The sequence below is a fragment of the Haemaphysalis longicornis genome, unplaced genomic scaffold (assembly GCF_048455015.1).
Source record: "Haemaphysalis longicornis isolate Haplotype H1 unplaced genomic scaffold, Haemaphysalis longicornis Haplotype H1 scaffold_3, whole genome shotgun sequence".
NCBI classification, from domain to species: Eukaryota; Metazoa; Arthropoda; class Arachnida; order Ixodida; family Ixodidae; genus Haemaphysalis; species Haemaphysalis longicornis.
The window spans coordinates 186,854,072-186,870,736 of NW_027526335.1; the positions used below are offsets into that span (position 1 = coordinate 186,854,072).

At 44.3% G+C, this 16,665-nt stretch overlaps 1 protein-coding gene across 3 annotated transcripts in view; it reads left to right on the top strand.

The window, feature by feature from the left end:
• The window catches only part of LOC144175881 (uncharacterized), a 97,343-nt gene that overhangs the window by 25,672 nt on the left and 55,006 nt on the right, over positions 1-16,665 (top strand). The window contains exon 1 of one of the 3 annotated variants that reach the window (XM_077704932.1): positions 4,604-4,778. The exons of the other annotated variants lie outside the window; for them this stretch is intronic. The gene's annotated coding sequence lies outside the window, so the exon portion shown is untranslated. Of the gene's footprint in view, positions 1-4,603; positions 4,779-16,665 lie in introns of those variants that run through there. 3 annotated transcript variants of the gene reach the window in all.

Consider the following 16,665-nt stretch of genomic DNA (forward strand, 5'->3'; position numbering starts at 1 on the left):
ATTAAACGATTGTTTTTGCTCTGCTTCTAATACAATATTACCGTGATATGCATGCAAATCCTTCCAAGTATTTATGTCATCGCCCAATCCGTAATATAGCGAGAGTAGAGGTGGCATGTGCTCCGACGTATTTCGTTACATAAGCTTATTTTCAGTTTAGCGCGAGAAAAAACTGAGATATAAGACAGCTAGGTTATTATTCAAGAAATATAAGTATTTAGGAAGGCATAAGCCTGGGAGTGTTTGTAATTCATTCTTGGGCACCGCGAAAAAGCGCATGCAATATCAAACAGAAGGTGCTTTCCTGTGTACGTCTTGCCCTTCCTTCGTCTTGGCGTAGTATTTCCTTTGCACCGAGTCAAGAATGTAAGCAGACTTGGAAGTGTCACCTGGCGGTCGTTGAAGAGAACTTATGGGCCCTCTTGGTTTTATTCATCACCATTTGGGAAGACCTTGCTGATACTTTCTTTATCACATGGATTTGGCATTTTCTGAACGCGTCAGCTTAAAGCAATATCATCATTTCACGTGAGAATATACCACACAATTCTCTACCATTTCCTTTTCTATGCACATTGCCATGAAGCATGCCTTGTTATTTGTTTGTTAACTTGTGCTACTAGTGCGTGAACACTCACAGTTCATTTAGCTCCCATTTGTTTCTAAGGTTGAATGCCGCATCGGGATATGTTGTGGTCAGAACCCCTTGTGGCCTAGACAGTTCGTATCTGCTCATCAACATTCCCGATTTAATTGGGGGGGCTGGAAAGGAGGGTGTTTCGAGAGATATGCGTTCCATTCCAGTGATTCGCTTGGCTGCGTACGTTATTTTGCAGACGGCTTCTGTGCCGCTACATTTCATTTCGTATCTGTTATTTACTTTCAGGGCTCGCCTGCCTTGCTGAAAGGAGAGAGATTTAACATCAACAAAATCGACAAAAAGCAATAGACCTGTAGCAATTCTTGATTTGTGATGTCTATGTTGGAGGCGCTGGAGGCGGGAACGCGGTTTCAGCCTCTGCTTGTTCGGTGAATACAAGCCATGATACAGGTTAGTTCAACTAGATGGCCCGACAACTTATAGCCCTGTTCAAACAGGGACGAAGTATGGGAGAGAATCGGAAACGCGGTTTTCTTAAGACTGGATTAGGGTGAAATATTTTGTGAAAAATCAAAAGCCGGGAATATGTATGCCGTAGAGATGTCAGCTAAGTTGTCTTCTTCATGGCCGTTACACTTGAATGGCGTAAGTAGTTAGATAATACATGACTAGCTGCGTGGTTTTGAATGCCTTCGAGGGCGACGATGAGTGTGGTTTTGAAAGGGACCTAGATGGCGCATGCATTATAGTTTTGGACGTGCTATGGTTGTGTACAGGATAAATTTTAGTGAAGAAGGGACAGATAAAAAATTAAGACCTAAATATTTTATAATGCGATATACGCAACATTCATTTGTCAAGACACGTTACTTGTGATGTGAAGACTTTGGTGCTTCTAACACGTTTTACAGTACTAGCGCGACGCAATAAAGCTTGATGGTACCTTATTGCAACAACCGGATTGGTTACCCAGATGGGTTTGAAGTTCCGAGGTATAAGGGTAAGGCGTGGTGCTGCTGAGGTCAACGTAGCAGGTTCGATCACGGCCGTTATGGCTGCTTTTCAGATGCAAAAGAAACGCGAAAACAGCCGCGTGTCGATATTTCGGTAAAGATGCCCGGGGGGTCAAAGATAAACCGCAGCCCTTTTCTATGGCCTGCCTCATAGCCCATCACTCTTAGGCATAAAGGACTAAACGTTCGTCTTCTGGGCGACTAACCGACTTTGCCACCATCACTGCGCCCTTTGGGGAACAAGGGAACAAGTGAGAGCGGACGAACGGTTAGTCGGTCACCCGATTGGTCCTTCCGATGCTCTCCAAGGACGAACTGTTTGTAGGGGGTCATAGGAAGAAACACGCATGTCCACGAAGTGAATAATGACGAGTGGGCGAAGCACTGGGGATCTTTCTTACCGTAAATCACCCGTGGCATTGCCCACTCGCGCATGTAAATGAGTGACAATGCGTGTGTACAGTATATACAATTCCAATCCTATCCAATCCAAATCCAATCCAATCCAGTAGAATGCTCCCACGCATGCGCTACACTGTGTACACAGACGCCAAGGGACAAACCACGAACAAAGCGAGGTCCCAGCGTGCTTCGCCCCTTAAAAAACAGCCGGGACGGAACCACGGACTCCTGCAACAGTAGTCAAGGAATCCAATACGCTACCCCAGGGCCACAGAGCCGACAAAACGTGTCGTAGAAAATGTGTATTGAAGTGTAAAGCATTTACTACTGTGCACAACGCGACGATTCATTTCAAGTACTGTCCTAATTTCTATACGCGCTAGCGATCGTGACCGTGATTTGCGCTTTTTTTACGCTAGGGACTATTGTTCAGCTCGATTCTAAGTAGAGCCTCACAACTCGTCACCTAGCTGAAACGGGTGGTTGAGTGATCAAACAACTCATTTTTCAAGCACAAACGAATTAGCGAAAACTAAGTATATTTTAGTGTTCGCTACGTATGTTAAGTGCTCTAGGTATTATATGTGAAAGCGGTCGTCTGCGTGCATGTAAGAATAGGGAAATAGAGTATATTTATCTGCATAGGCAAAACCAAATTTGGTGTTGCCTAGTCTGAACTCTTCAAGTTAGGGTTACTAGACGATCGCGACTGGGAAATGCAGCCTGGTGTTACAGCAGCTCCAGTATGGCCATTCCTTTGGTACACAAGGCAACTGTGTAAGGAGTGTAACAGCTAACTTCATGACGCTTCGCTGTAGCGCGCATTTTTTCTTGTAGCTGTCATCACAACTAACACGTTTTTCTCGTCTGTCAAACATATCCGTAATGATTACGTTTATGGATCAACGTGCGCTAATTTCACTAATACTTGTGTTATTGTTGACACCGTTGAAATATTTCATTTGCGGTTATTACTTCGCGCGAATCCTATGTAACACAGTGTCTTAACACAGCCTCAACGGGAAGCGTTAATGTACATCGCGCATCGCCGCTGCTTGCGTTACCCGCCGCTTGTTCAACCCTGGGCGCTCTTCCTATAATTAACAATATTTGTTTAACGTGGCACTATGTAAAAGACTTCCGTTTGTGAAATCTAAAACTGTCCACAGACATATGCACCAAATGGCAAGGACGACGCTGTTACAGGGGATTAACGAAGCTGCAACGAGGCTAAGAGTTGGGTTTCGGCTTCCCGTTGCTCTTCATAGATCGAAGTGGACGAACATTCAGTCTGCATTTGTGCACGCGGCCCGCACTCTGCCACACGTACTACCCTTGAAGATGAACGGTTGCCCGCCAAGACGAACGGCCGTATTCAGTCCTCATTTTACTTCTTTTTAGCCTAAGAGTGCAGGTGCGGCTTCGGTGCGTTAAACACCATAATCAATCATCAAACACATCAATAATCAAGTTTGAAGATATCAGCCGGGTTAGAAATCTTTATGAACAATGAATAACTGTGAGCGAAGAGCTAATGGTAGCGCAAGTGAGTCGAAAGGAAGGTCGTTAACATTAATAAGGAAGAACAACGGTCTCAGCACTGACCCTGGGGCCATGCCATATGTTACAGCAGAGGAGGTGACAAGCAGTCATCGTATGTACTGGTTTCGTAATGGGTAAGCTACATTAGTGTTTTCTACTTAATTACGGAGCACAAGTTGGCTACAATAAATCTTAGTTACGAGAAGGACCTAGGTTACATGAATACAGTCTCGAAAAGATACTTTTCTGAGCTATAAACAACTCATTCAGCCATCGTCAAGGACGCCGGAGTGATCGTTTTTACTCAGAACCCTTAAAACATTGTAGAGTCCCGGATTGCGACCACGAAAGCTAATACAAGGCATGACTTGTCCCCAACAGTACAACCGCATTACTACAGTAAACTTCTACAATTGAGTTATTCAACAGTACGACGGAGGTGCTTAACTGGAAATGTACGATATCGGTTACGAAGCAGAAGCTTTCATTAGGAGATTCACGTGCGCAGAACTATCAGGCGTACACGTTGTGGAGAGCAATGTACTTTGCAAGGGGAAAGCAAATCATGCTATTTTGTTGCTTTGCTTGCAGGTGATAAGATACGGAAAATAGCGGGACTGACCTACAATAAAAAATGGAACGGGGCCCTCTTCCCCTCTGGGGTAAATGTACCTTCTTCTCAATTTCAAGCACTATGCACAGGAAAAGTTCAAAGATATACTCGTTGGTTTCAAGAAAGTAAACGTTGGCTGCTACAGAACCGTACACACTTAACAGAATTCAGATCCCCACTATAAACTACACCACATGCTAAAGCTGATCTGGTTCGTGCGTTGTTTTTAAAACGAAAGAAAGATGTCTCGTGTCAGAGGCCGCTGAAGCACCTTGAATGAGCTCCTATCTATTGATAAGACGAACAAGTCGAGATTGTCGCCCTAGATTCTGTTTGATTTATTTGGTATTTTCCATTGAAGCACAACCTTATCGTAGACATGAAGGACAGTTGCCCGGGCGATCGTGCGTCGCCTCTCGCGCTGGGTGCTCGAACAGGGGAAGTAATGTTAGCCATCTCCAGTCGCGCATGTGAACGCGACCTACACACGAAGATTGCACCGACAGCGGGCGATAAATAGGTCGTTTCGTACCCTCATTTTATAGACACACTTGGCGTGTCGTCCCGCAGCCGCCATCCGGTCTACCACGAAGCCCTCCGTCACAGGGTATGCACAGTCTTTTTGATCATAGACGTCAAGTAAACGTACAGTTGATCAGGCGTTCGTTTAGCGCTTCCTCATGCTACCTGCGTATAATTATTTGTAAAAGTAAGAGGTCCGCAAGTTGAACACCTTTGTGCTCAAAAACATTTAAAGCTGGTTTTCACACAGATTGAAAACTTCTCCGGAGCAGTAGACAAAATTTTTCTTCTCCTTCCCTGATACCAAACGGTATGTGGCTGTGGAATACGACAGCCAGCTGTTTCGGGTATGCTATTTGATACGAATTGTGGGCTCTTGATAAGTAGAGATTATATCATCAAGCGCAGTCATTTCAGGATTACTGAGTGTTTTTAGCGCAATTGATTTTAAACAAATAGTCTCTGATAAAGGGAACGAAGTACGAACAGGTAATCGTGAAGAAGTAATATACATTCACAGAAGTATCTTTGTGTTTCACGTGGCCTTTATTTCCAGTGCCCTTTTCCACGCTCACCGTGAGATGATGTGCTTAAGCCGTTCCATGTCATATTCCATGCTGAACAGACCGTCTCAATTACATTCTGGGTTACAAATTCGGGCGTTTACAATGTGCGCAGGCGTCTCAACAGGTTTCCCTTGGTTTATGTCCCCGACAAATCATTTCGCTTCTCCTGTGCAGTTGATGTAAGACAGCCGGCCAGACAACCGAACTTAGCAGTGGAGTGTGTTAGATAAACGCAAGCGTTTATTTCGCATTTTTCACAATCGTTTCGTCTTGCCGCCCGTGAGTACATAGTGCAGTTCTTCAACAATCGCGCAGTCCTTCCTAGCACGCAGTACAGTGTATTTTGATCTTCACAATATACGGAGAGTTTGTACTAGGAAGAATCAGCTCGCGCGTTTTTACACCGCGAAGTTCATAAAAATTATCAAGCTTGGTACACCGCCGGCTGAATTGTATTCGCTTAGCCCCTAAACATTGAGATCTACGGAGGAGAGACCGCTGTTGCGCAAGATTCTAACAAATATCGGCTATGAGAGAAGCAGGTCCTTTATGAAGGGGAGGAATATATCTTGTAATTACATGTTTCTGGACCGCAAGAAAACATTTCTCTGTGCGTACGTGAATCTCTGTGCGTCTTCCTAGCTATTATCAGGACCTCCTCTTCACTAAGTGGAGTATACAGGCACTTTATTGACGACAAGGCTGAGCGTGATTAGCCAACACCTACAAGACGATCATTCGCCGTGCTGAACAAAAAAAAAACACTGTAGTGGTAAGATTGCGCGCTTCCGTCGGCAGATAAAAGCTGTAATCACCGACGGCTGGTAACTGAACTTGCAGAATCTGTCTGCTACGTTAGGTGGTCGTCCTGGCGGTGAGAAGGCAATACCTATGTCTTTTTGAGGCAACGTTGATTTGGTGGATTTAGAACAAACACATACCTTCAAGAGGAAGTCATGACGATTATTGTTGGGAAGCTAAAATAGCAAGAGTGGCACGTGAAAAATGGCGATGTCTGGATGAGCATGGCGGTACCACGTTCGTGCAACGAAAACTACGATCGCTACCAATTAGGCGCCTGCAGCTTAGCGTGCGCCAATAGTAATAACAAACTTTATTTCGCAAAAAGTAGAATTTCGAAAAGTATTCAGTGCAAGACATTGGGTCTTTTCAAGCCTTGCACGAAGACAAGTACTCGACAGCAAGGTTAGCAAGCTGTAAAAAAATCACGCTACAAAATACAAAAATCAAGGTTTAAAGAAAAGAAATTGACAGAAAAACATACGAGATAAAACGAAACAAAAAACGGCTAATTAAAAGTACATGTATGCTCTAAAGGCACCTAAACAGATGAATAATTGGCTTGGAGGCATGGTTTCCGTGCACGTTTCAGTGAATGTTTGTACCATTCAGTACGCAGACAGGTGAAACTGTAATAAAGTAAGAAAACAATGTTTTTGGGTGTAACAACCACAATGCGCATAACACCTGGGGTAGTGAATGTATATTCTTGTCTGAGAAGAATGACGGGGACCGAAGGAAAAAGGAAAGTGATGTTGTAGAAATGGTTTAACCCCGGTCTCAAAAAAGAATGCATCACATGAGATAAAGTGTACATAGAGAAATGGGCTATGAAGACGCGGTATGGACCAATTGTATGGCAGATTTCTGGAAGGCGTTTTGGGATAAAACTCAATTCGGCGCTGCAATTAAACCAGCACTGATAGAGCATAGTTAATCTGTGTCTGATTACTGCACACAATGGCGGGAACGATCACTATTTGACCAGAAAATCGTATCATGTATCTGGAGCTGTATAGAGAGAAATATAGTGTAGGGAGCTTTGTAGTAATACCTGTAAAATGATGGTCTCACGTAACGTCCGGACAAACTTTTATGCCCACATATTTTACATTTGCTTGCGAACTATTGTGCATGCAGTTAGTTTACATAACTAGTCAATAATGTATAATTTTTAGTATTATTTTTTATTATCCTTATTAATATTTTTAATATTATTTGGTTCAGATACGGAAACTAAATTTATTCTTTTAAAACTCAAAGAGGCACTGACACAACACTTCTGCATCTTTTTTTGTTGTTGCAATAAGTAGCTAATCGCGCATGGAAGCTTCAATTGCTTCAGTGCGCGACGGTTGTTTGATTAGAGACGTTGTTTATGCAACCAGTCGCAGTTTCGGTTTCATCGGGTGCCTCGAAAGGTGGGATTTTGTATAAACAAATCTATCCACGTGACCACAAAAAACCACACAGAGTTGCCGGAGCACTGTCGATCCCGCGTCGGTGGCAGTGTATGCTAATGTCCCTACGTACTAACGTCGTCAGCCGCTTAATTAAAAATTCAAGCCGTTTCACGCAACGTGAAAGCTGTCGGAAGTGCGGAGCAGTGATTCAGGATAATGAGCTGTGGCGCCGTTATCCGCTCACTGCAACCACCCATCACGCTCATCGCCGAGCTGTCTCACTCCTCTCCTGAGCAATTGAATGGAGGCTTGTCCAACAGATTTCAAATTTCCCGTCTTCGCAGTTCTTGGGCAACCCCTGCCTAAAACAGCGCGATTGGGAGTTTATTTTTGTGCTTGCTTGTCATTCCGCACGTTCCGGCGCCTTTCTGCGCAGCTTAAAACGCGCCTTTTTTTTCTTGCTTTGCCACATTTTCCACTTACTATCGCAAAAACCAACGCAACGAGCGTTCCGAACTAAATGAACGCGGGGCGGCCGGTTAATTACATGTCTTTTGCCTCAGTTGTCCCTGCAGTTTTCTTTGCGCTAAATAACGAGGAGATGTATTACAAGCGCCAGCGGTACACCAGTTTCGAGCGGTTATGACTATATAACCGCTTGTTTTTAGAAGCTTGTGTGGGACGGCGTGATGGCGGTACGCCTTGTGGCTCTACTTGGGCTTAGCGAGCGTGCTACGACGACAACGCGAGCCCCTAAAGTGCTCTGCACTTAATACAGTGCGGGAATCACTGTAGAAGTTAGGTCGCGGCCAGCTGCCAGATGATCCAACGAAATCCTGATGCCTCCCCCGCCAACGATCGGATCGACGTACGATCGGAGCGGGGAGCCAGCAAGAAACACGGACAGTGCGGAGGGGGCCAACACGTCGTGACGTGTTTGGGTGTTTATTTACTCTACGTCCAAGTAGACGTCGATATCGCGACGACCTCCGCTGGCTGCTCGGGTGAGTAACGTACACTTTAAAAATATGTTCTATGCTCTAATTCCTGCTGATACTTTGCAGATGGCGTACCTGTGTTCACACCAATCTATCTCCGTAGTTATCTCGCCTTCAAAACTTTGTGTCAGTGCTCGTTTAAGCAATTGCGTTATTTGCACACAAGTTATTATTACGTGGTCAGTCACAACTTGAAGCAAGCTGTCGCCCAAGCGCAGAAGTGCACTACGGTAGCCGAAGACAAGAACCGATGTCTTAAGGAGACAGGTGGCGTTGCGGTTTGTCCTCGAGTTGCGGGGTTGCTCCAAACAAATGGCAACAAATTCGATGCTACCTGCACAAAACGTATTATTGCAAGAGGATGTTCATATAAAATTTAGGCACCCCTTATAACCAATCTTATCTCGCACTCGTTTGTTTGGACCGCTTTGGAGAGCCTTGGAGTATTCCAGCTACTCTGCTGGCGATATTAAGCGACCCGATTGATTTACATTCGCTGCATATTTGTGAATGAAGCTCGTATGCGGCGGTCCTTTGTACAGAAAGCTCGCTCTGTAATTGTGTTCTGTAATTGTGCTCGTTCTGTAACCCACGCAGTTGCCACTTACAACAACACTGTTTCTTCGACATTAGTTTTTTTGCGGAAAGCTGTCATACCAAGGCAATCTTGTGACTGTTTCACATCTTTTCGCATGTGCGCGAAATTCATCAGGCTGCTTTGAGGCATCGTTATTTTGGCACTTTCAGCCAGAATATGGTGTTCTGCTGGATAAAGAGGTTTGTCGGATGTTGCCAGCGCGTTTAGCATTTGTGAATGGGCCTTAGTTCATACCTAGCCAAGCAGACAAAAAAATGGACATTGGTTACTTGCGTGCGGAAACAGCACAGGACGACAGCAAATTAAGTTGAAAGTATTGCAAAAGACCAGCGCTTTTTTCCTTTTTCGCAATAGTCTTCCCCCTCCACCCTTATTTATTCAGACGAGTTTATTACGAAAATAATGCGCACCATTGCAATGAACGTTCCGAGCACCTTGTTTATTTATTTATTTATTTATTTCCAATACTGTTAGCCCTTGCGGGCTGTTACAGGGGTGGGAGGAAAATAATTTTCCACAAAAATGTAACACCAGTTCCGCGATAGACAAGCAATGCATTCAGAGAACACACAATGACAGCTTACGCTCAAATGATTCAGTCGTGGGTGTGTCAATAAATACATCTGCATCAAGGTTGTTCCACTCAACTATAGTTTTTACAAGAAAAGAAAATTTGAACACATCAACGCGTGGCACATACGGCATCACAGCATGAGAGTGACCTGTTCGTGGCGACACTCGCCCTGGGGGGTACAAGTATAGCCTGGAATCCAAGTTGAATTTATTATAATACAATTGGTACAAGAATTTCAGCCTAGCTATTTTTCTGCGCACTGAGAGTTCGGGCAAACCGGCACGAGATAATAGTGCAGATACAGACTGCGTTCTTCGGTACGCACCGAAGATAAACCTTGCGGCTAGCCTTTGAATCCGTTCCAATTTGTTTATCAAACCCACATTGTGCGGATCCCACACTATACTAGCGTACTCCAGTGTCGGCCGTATAATTGATTGGTACGCCTTGAGCTTGACCTCAGGTGCCGCATCTTTTAACTTTCGCCTTAACAGACCGAGTTTGCGTTGAGCAGATCCGCAGATGTTATCAATATGCTCGTTCCAGTTCAAATTGTTCGTTATTGTGACCCCGAGATACTTAAGCTTACTGGCATGCTGAAGTGGAATATTATTTATTGTGTAAGTAAAAGGCAACGGGGTTTTCTTGTTAGATACAGTCATGTAAGCCGATTTATCAAAATTAATTTTCATGTCCCATGTAACACACCAGTCGTAAATTTTTTGAAGGCTTTCGTTTAACAGCACTTGATCTTGAACATTCTTGACGCGACAATAAATGAGGCAATCATCCGCAAATAGACGTAGTTCAATCTTAGAATGACTGTCATTAGCAATGTCATTAACATATAAAAGAAACAAAATTGGTCCTAAAACCGACCCTTGTGGCACACCCGACAAAACCGGCAAAAAAGATGACCGTTCACCAACTATTTGGACATACTGTTTTCTATTGGAAAGGTACGCGTGAATCCATTTCACGATTTGCTTGTTAACTCCAAGTTTATATAATTTCTCAATAGGTTTAGTGTGACACACCCAGTCAAAAGCCTTTGAAAAATCAATGGCTATTACATCGATTTGCTCCTTGTTGTTAATTGCAAGGCCGAACGCATGGGACACTTCAAAAAGCTGCGTTACTGTCGACAAGCGTCGGCGAAAACCATGCTGTTTTCCGTAGAATAAGTTGTTAGTTTCAATGTATTCAACTAGATGTTTCGATATTATATGTTCTAACATTTTACACGCTGCGCATGTAATGGAAATTGGTCTATAATTTTCCGGCAATAACTTATTGCCCGCCTTGAAAACAGGTACAATGCGAGCAAGGAGCCGGTCTTCGGGTACACCTCCAGTACGCAATGACACCGCAAAAATTCTCAACAAGAAATGGGATATCCATTCGCAATAGCGCCTCAGGAACTGATTGGGTATTTCATCGGGACCACAAGATTTTTTGGTATCCAGTTTGAGCAACAAGGCTACAATGCCATCTCGGGAAATGTCGATATCGTTAGTATCTCCAAACTGCGTCGCACTCGCTTTGAGCAAGTTAATAAATTAAGCAAATGCCACAATATCTGGAAATATATCCTATAGGCGGATTTTAATGAGTAACTGAAACGCCGCAATAAAAATGTAAAATTTGCTGATGGAGTACAATCTGTGCACAAAAAATTCGGATTTATACACAAAACAATCCAACATGTAAATTTAAATTACACACACAACAGAGTGTCAGCTTACGACGCTTGGGGTGTCGTAGTTTTTACGAAAAGCATAAAAAAATTTATACTTGTGGTAATAACGCAGGTGTAAAAAACATGAAAGAATGCATCATTTTATGTTTCCTTAATAGCTGTTCAGTATACAGGATGTCCTAACTATCATCCAGTAATGTTTCAAAAAGAGCAAAGCCGTTATTCTAGGAAAAATTAGTCCATAATGTTTCCGGTAAATTGTTGTTGGTGATATTTAATTACGTCTATGTGAATAATTAGCAAAATTTTAGATGTACTCTCTTCTTTAATGAAGAGTGAATGAGGCACTTGCAGGTACCTGCAAAGACATCTAGCTGTGGTATTTCCCGCGACGTAATAATTGAGTACTGCTTTTTTCTGACTGATCAGGAAAACCGCGAAATATCAAAAATATCCCTTGACGGTGCCCCCACAGCATTGTACAGCACTGCCCTTTAACAGGCTCGGAATGAGTAGCCGCAATAAAACAAGAAAAGAACGAAAATCGCGACCGAATTTTTGCGTTATCTGATCCATGTGCCCTGAGAGACTTGGGTTTTGCTTCTTCTTCCTTGCTTCTCCATCTCCCTCCTTCTTTCAAGATGATGCGCTGTCTCTGGGCGTGTGACAGGCAAGGCAGCTGCTTTCAATCAGATTATCAGAGGGCGCTGCGCAATGAGGCGGGCGGGAGTGCCGTCATGTGGTATTTTTCATATTTCGCGGGGTTTCTTTATTAGTCAGAAAAAATGAATGCGGAATTAGTACGTCCCCAAAAATACAGCAGTTAGATGCCCCTTGTGTGTACCTACATTACGTAATTACAATTACGTAATGAAATCTTGTTAACAAAACAATCACTAGCTGTTAACCCATTGTATTGAAAACATTATGCAAGTTGTTTTCATTGCGTGGTACCATTGTTTTTTTTTTTTAAATATTGGTGCATGATTGCTGGGACACCCTGTATATGTTCTAGGGCAGATAAAGGCATAGAAACAATGCTCCAATGGCGGCGAAGTCAGAAAAAAAAACCTAAACAAAATCTCATAGCAAGCATTTCGCACACTCAGAATTATTGATGTCCCTTGTAAAACACTACAAAATTGCTCCCGTGGGCCTCCAGAGCGTAGCCAGGTGGGTTCCCGATGTCAGAACATGCCGCAAAATTTTCAAGTGCTGCATTCTCCTTCTCCCCTCTTTGCAGTTTTTTTCTCCTAGCCCATGAAATTTACACTGCGAAAAGATAACGGAAAACCCTACGATAAGAACAGCCTCAATTTCTTGATAAATGGTTCCTGGGAGTCCTGTGTACACATTTTTTTTATGTTGATATTACAGCGAACAAGGCATCTACACCGAACGAGGCATCCAGAGTTTAGTAAAGCAGAAAAAAGACCGAGACATTGTTCGGGCACAGGCGCTTCTTCTTGTTTTTACAGGCGGCGTATAACACCCACGGAAAAATACGTTTTGGCTACGCCACTGTCTCGTGCTTCCCGTTTTGTCGCTGTGGCCTCAACTCAATTAGAGCTCCAACACGCACTTAATCTCAGGATTTGGTTTAAGCTCCAAACAAAACCAAAGGAAAAAAACAACGAGAAGAAAGGGGCAGTCTTTTCTGCCTTTTATTTTACACAAGTTCTGGAGGACATTTTGTCGCTCTACTGTGTGCTCGATGTACCCTTTTGTAGAGCGCTGCTCTGTTGTTGGCTGTTCCGCATACCCTGATAGTTTGTTCCAAATGACTCGCTCTCTATTCCGCAGGTAAAATATGCAAATTAACGGTCAGTGAACCGGGTAGACTACCTAACTCTTGGTATGCACAAGTGTAGCAATGGCCGAAGTACGCCTAGACAACGCACTGCCGCCGTCGAGACCAACTGTGTGACTAATGTTGTAATAGACGGGAAGAAACCGATCGCCTTACGAGCGCAAAGAATGACGCGCCATTGACGTGCCCGCTTGTTGACGCAACTGTGTTTACGGCGTTCTCTCTGCCATCGTCTTGCGGCTGTGTCTGCCCGTTCTCGGTGCGCCGGTCGCCGCTGCATCTTGCCGTATAAGCACTAACGCAGCTTCGATGCCTTCGGTCATCGTCGTCGTCGTCGTGATAATAATAATGAATCAATCAATGAATCAATCAATTTATTTCCAGTGCCCAGAAACGACGGTGATGTCTTAGTGCTGGTACACTAACAAACATAAAAACAAACAAAATGACATGATATACATATAACACGTATCACTAAAAGTACGCTACACTAATAGAAGCATAAAGAACGGTAGTAACAATGATATTACACTCTATGGACGGAAGAGTTAGCCACAAATAATGTACTAGTTAAGTGAACATACAGCCAATTAGAAGATAGTTAAGTAAGGATAAAAGCTATACAAACAAGAAGTTGAATAAAGTGCAGTAACGACCAAACAAAGGAAGGTGGAATAGCAAGATTATGTGAACGGAGTAAGACATATCCTGTTAGCTACAAACAGCACTACTCAGCCCTGCACGAAACTGGGCCAGGGAGCCATTACAAACATCCCATTTGTCCCCAAGAAAGTTGTACAGGCTTTGCAGTCAGTGGATAGGCGAGTGACGACTACTAGTTGCACCAGTATGGAATGGATAACGCGATCGCGTGCACTTCTGGGGAACTCGGAGTATAGGCTGGGACAGAAGTTCTGGGCAGGAAATGACTCCGTGTAGTAGCTTGTGCAGAAAAAGATAAGCTCGATCACGCCTAGAACTCAAGGGAATAAGCTTAGGTAGCTGATGTTGGCTAGAGGATGAAACAGAACTGCGTCCTAGCCGGTGTTTATATATTGACAGGAATTTTTTCTGCACTCGTTCAAGATACTGGTAATTGGACTGGCAGGTTCCAGTCGAAACTACAGATGAGTATTCTAATTGGGGGAGGCAAACTGATGAGTAGAGCTTTACAAAAAGAACTGGAGTAGTTAAATCTCTTGTAAACCTGCACACCGCACCCAGACAGCGGAGGGCCCGCCCGACCATCTGTCGTATATGGGGAGTGAAACTGAGGGAACTGTCGAACAGCACTCCAAGGTCTCTAACCTCGGAAACTTTTGACAGACGAGAATTATTAAGCGTGTAAGAGAATTGGAAGGGATGTGTTCTCCGGCTGTAGGTGATAAATTTGGTTTTATTAGAGTTAAGAATTAATCCCTGCTCAGCACACCAGCGCACGAAAGATGAGATGTCAAGTTGAAGGGCGAGGCAGTCCTCTGGGCAATTAATTATTTTGTAAACCTTTATATCGTCCGCATACAAAATGAAAAACGAGCTCTTAATAGAGGTAGATACGTCGTTAATGAAAAGAGAGAACAAGAGAGGGCCCAAAACGGACCCCTGAGGTTCGCCGCTGGTAGGAATGTAGTCGACAGATCTTTGGCCGCTTACACTGACATAACAGCGTCTGTTAAGAAGATAGCTGCCTAGTAAGGCAACTAGCGGAGCATTGAAACCACAGAGCAACCGTTTTTTGAGCAACAGTGGATGAGTAACAAGATCAAAAGCTTTACTTATATAACAGTAGACTGCGTCAATCTGGCCTCAGTCGGTGACTGCTTTGGATGCATGCGTCATAAAGCAGGTAAGGTTAGTTGTCGTTGACCGCCCAGTTATAAAGCCATGCTGATCGGGTAAAAACGCATTTTTTACGCTCGAAGACAAAACTGTGTGTAACGAGGACTCAAAGTTTTGACGCGGCCCAGAGAATTGAAACCGGCCGGTAGTTCGTTGTATCTGTGCAGTTGCCTGACTTGAAGATAGGATATATTCAGCCGCCGCAGAAGAGTTGGGGTTGGGAGGTGTAGTACCAGGAGGCCGTATGGATGCGGCGCTCAGCGACGGCTCGTCGCGCAGGCGTCTAACCTCCTCCAATCGGAGAGAGGCGATGGTGCCCGTCTGTTGGGATAGCGCGCGTGCGTTCTCCCTGCGGAGCCGGTCATTGCACTCCCGAAGCTCGGCGACCGAGTCGGTAAGGAACGAGATCCTCTGCAGCGCGTTGAGTAGGAGCTCGCGCAAACCTGTTTCTCCGTCCCCAGGAACATCCAGAGGAGAGACGGCGGGAGCGGCGAGGTGCGCCGAGGCAGGAATGCGGGAGCTGACAATCGAGTTTCAGCAACTTCGGTGCTGAAACACCGAAGGCAAGCACATGCGTGAAAAATCACATGACACGCTATGTTGAATGTGTGGAAAACGTCGTATACGAAATTCCTTTGTCACCGTGTGGCCGCACTTACATCGGGCAGACAGGCCGCTGTCTCAATGATCGCCTGAGGGAGCATGCCAACAATGTAAGGACGTCATTAAGTACCACCTTGGCAACGCATTGCGCTTCCTGCGGCTGCGCCCCCCTCTTCCAGGACTGCGTGATTCTCGCGCGGTATCCTGGACGTAGAGAGCGGGAAATCTTTGAAGCGTTCAAGATCAAAAAGAAAGGAGGTGCTTGTATTAGTGAGGCATCAGTTTCACTTCTGGAAAAGGAAATGCTGTACCTATCTTGAACTTTAGACTTGTATCGGCACGTGGCGGTTCATGTTAACGACATATCGTGTTTTTCCGATGTGATATCTCCTAAGTCATTATCGATCCGTCTGTTGTTTTCCTTTTTCTATATATATGTTTTCTGCTGCAATAAAGCGCTCAGTTGTTCGTCAGCGCCTGTGGTTTCGCTCAGTTGTTCGTCAGCGCCTGTGGTTTAGTCTTACCTTTCTTCGTCCCGTCGTTTGCGCTGTTTTTCTTAGCTTAACAATGTACCAACTGGCCCGTCAGCATACCCTTCTGCAACTTGTATCAATTGTTGGCTTTTCATTGAACCATGACATGGGATTTCTGAGAAAGTACAGCCGTCAGATAGACGAACGAAAACATATTTATGTATTTGCGGGAATAAACTGCATAAATTTGTGCTCAAATGTAGTTCCAAACCATAAAGTTTGTTGTTGATAGTGGTTGACCAGTTTCGATGAGCACACCTGCTGCCCTTAGCGATTGTTACGCTCCCGCAACACGCCGGCAAAATGAACAAAGCATGTTAGCCAGCAGTCTTCTAAACCTTGCAGCAAGGTAATAGGCGTGATAATAGCTACATCGCATATTTTCGGAGAAATCAAAAGTATCGAAGCTGCAAGCTGCAAAGTTACCAAGGTAAAAATCTTAGTGCCGCTTCGCTTCATCCGAACTGCAGATATGGAAGCATTTCAGATGGAGGGCACCGTAACGCAGCTTAGCAAACGTAATAAACAATTATTCGGGGAAGTTCTCT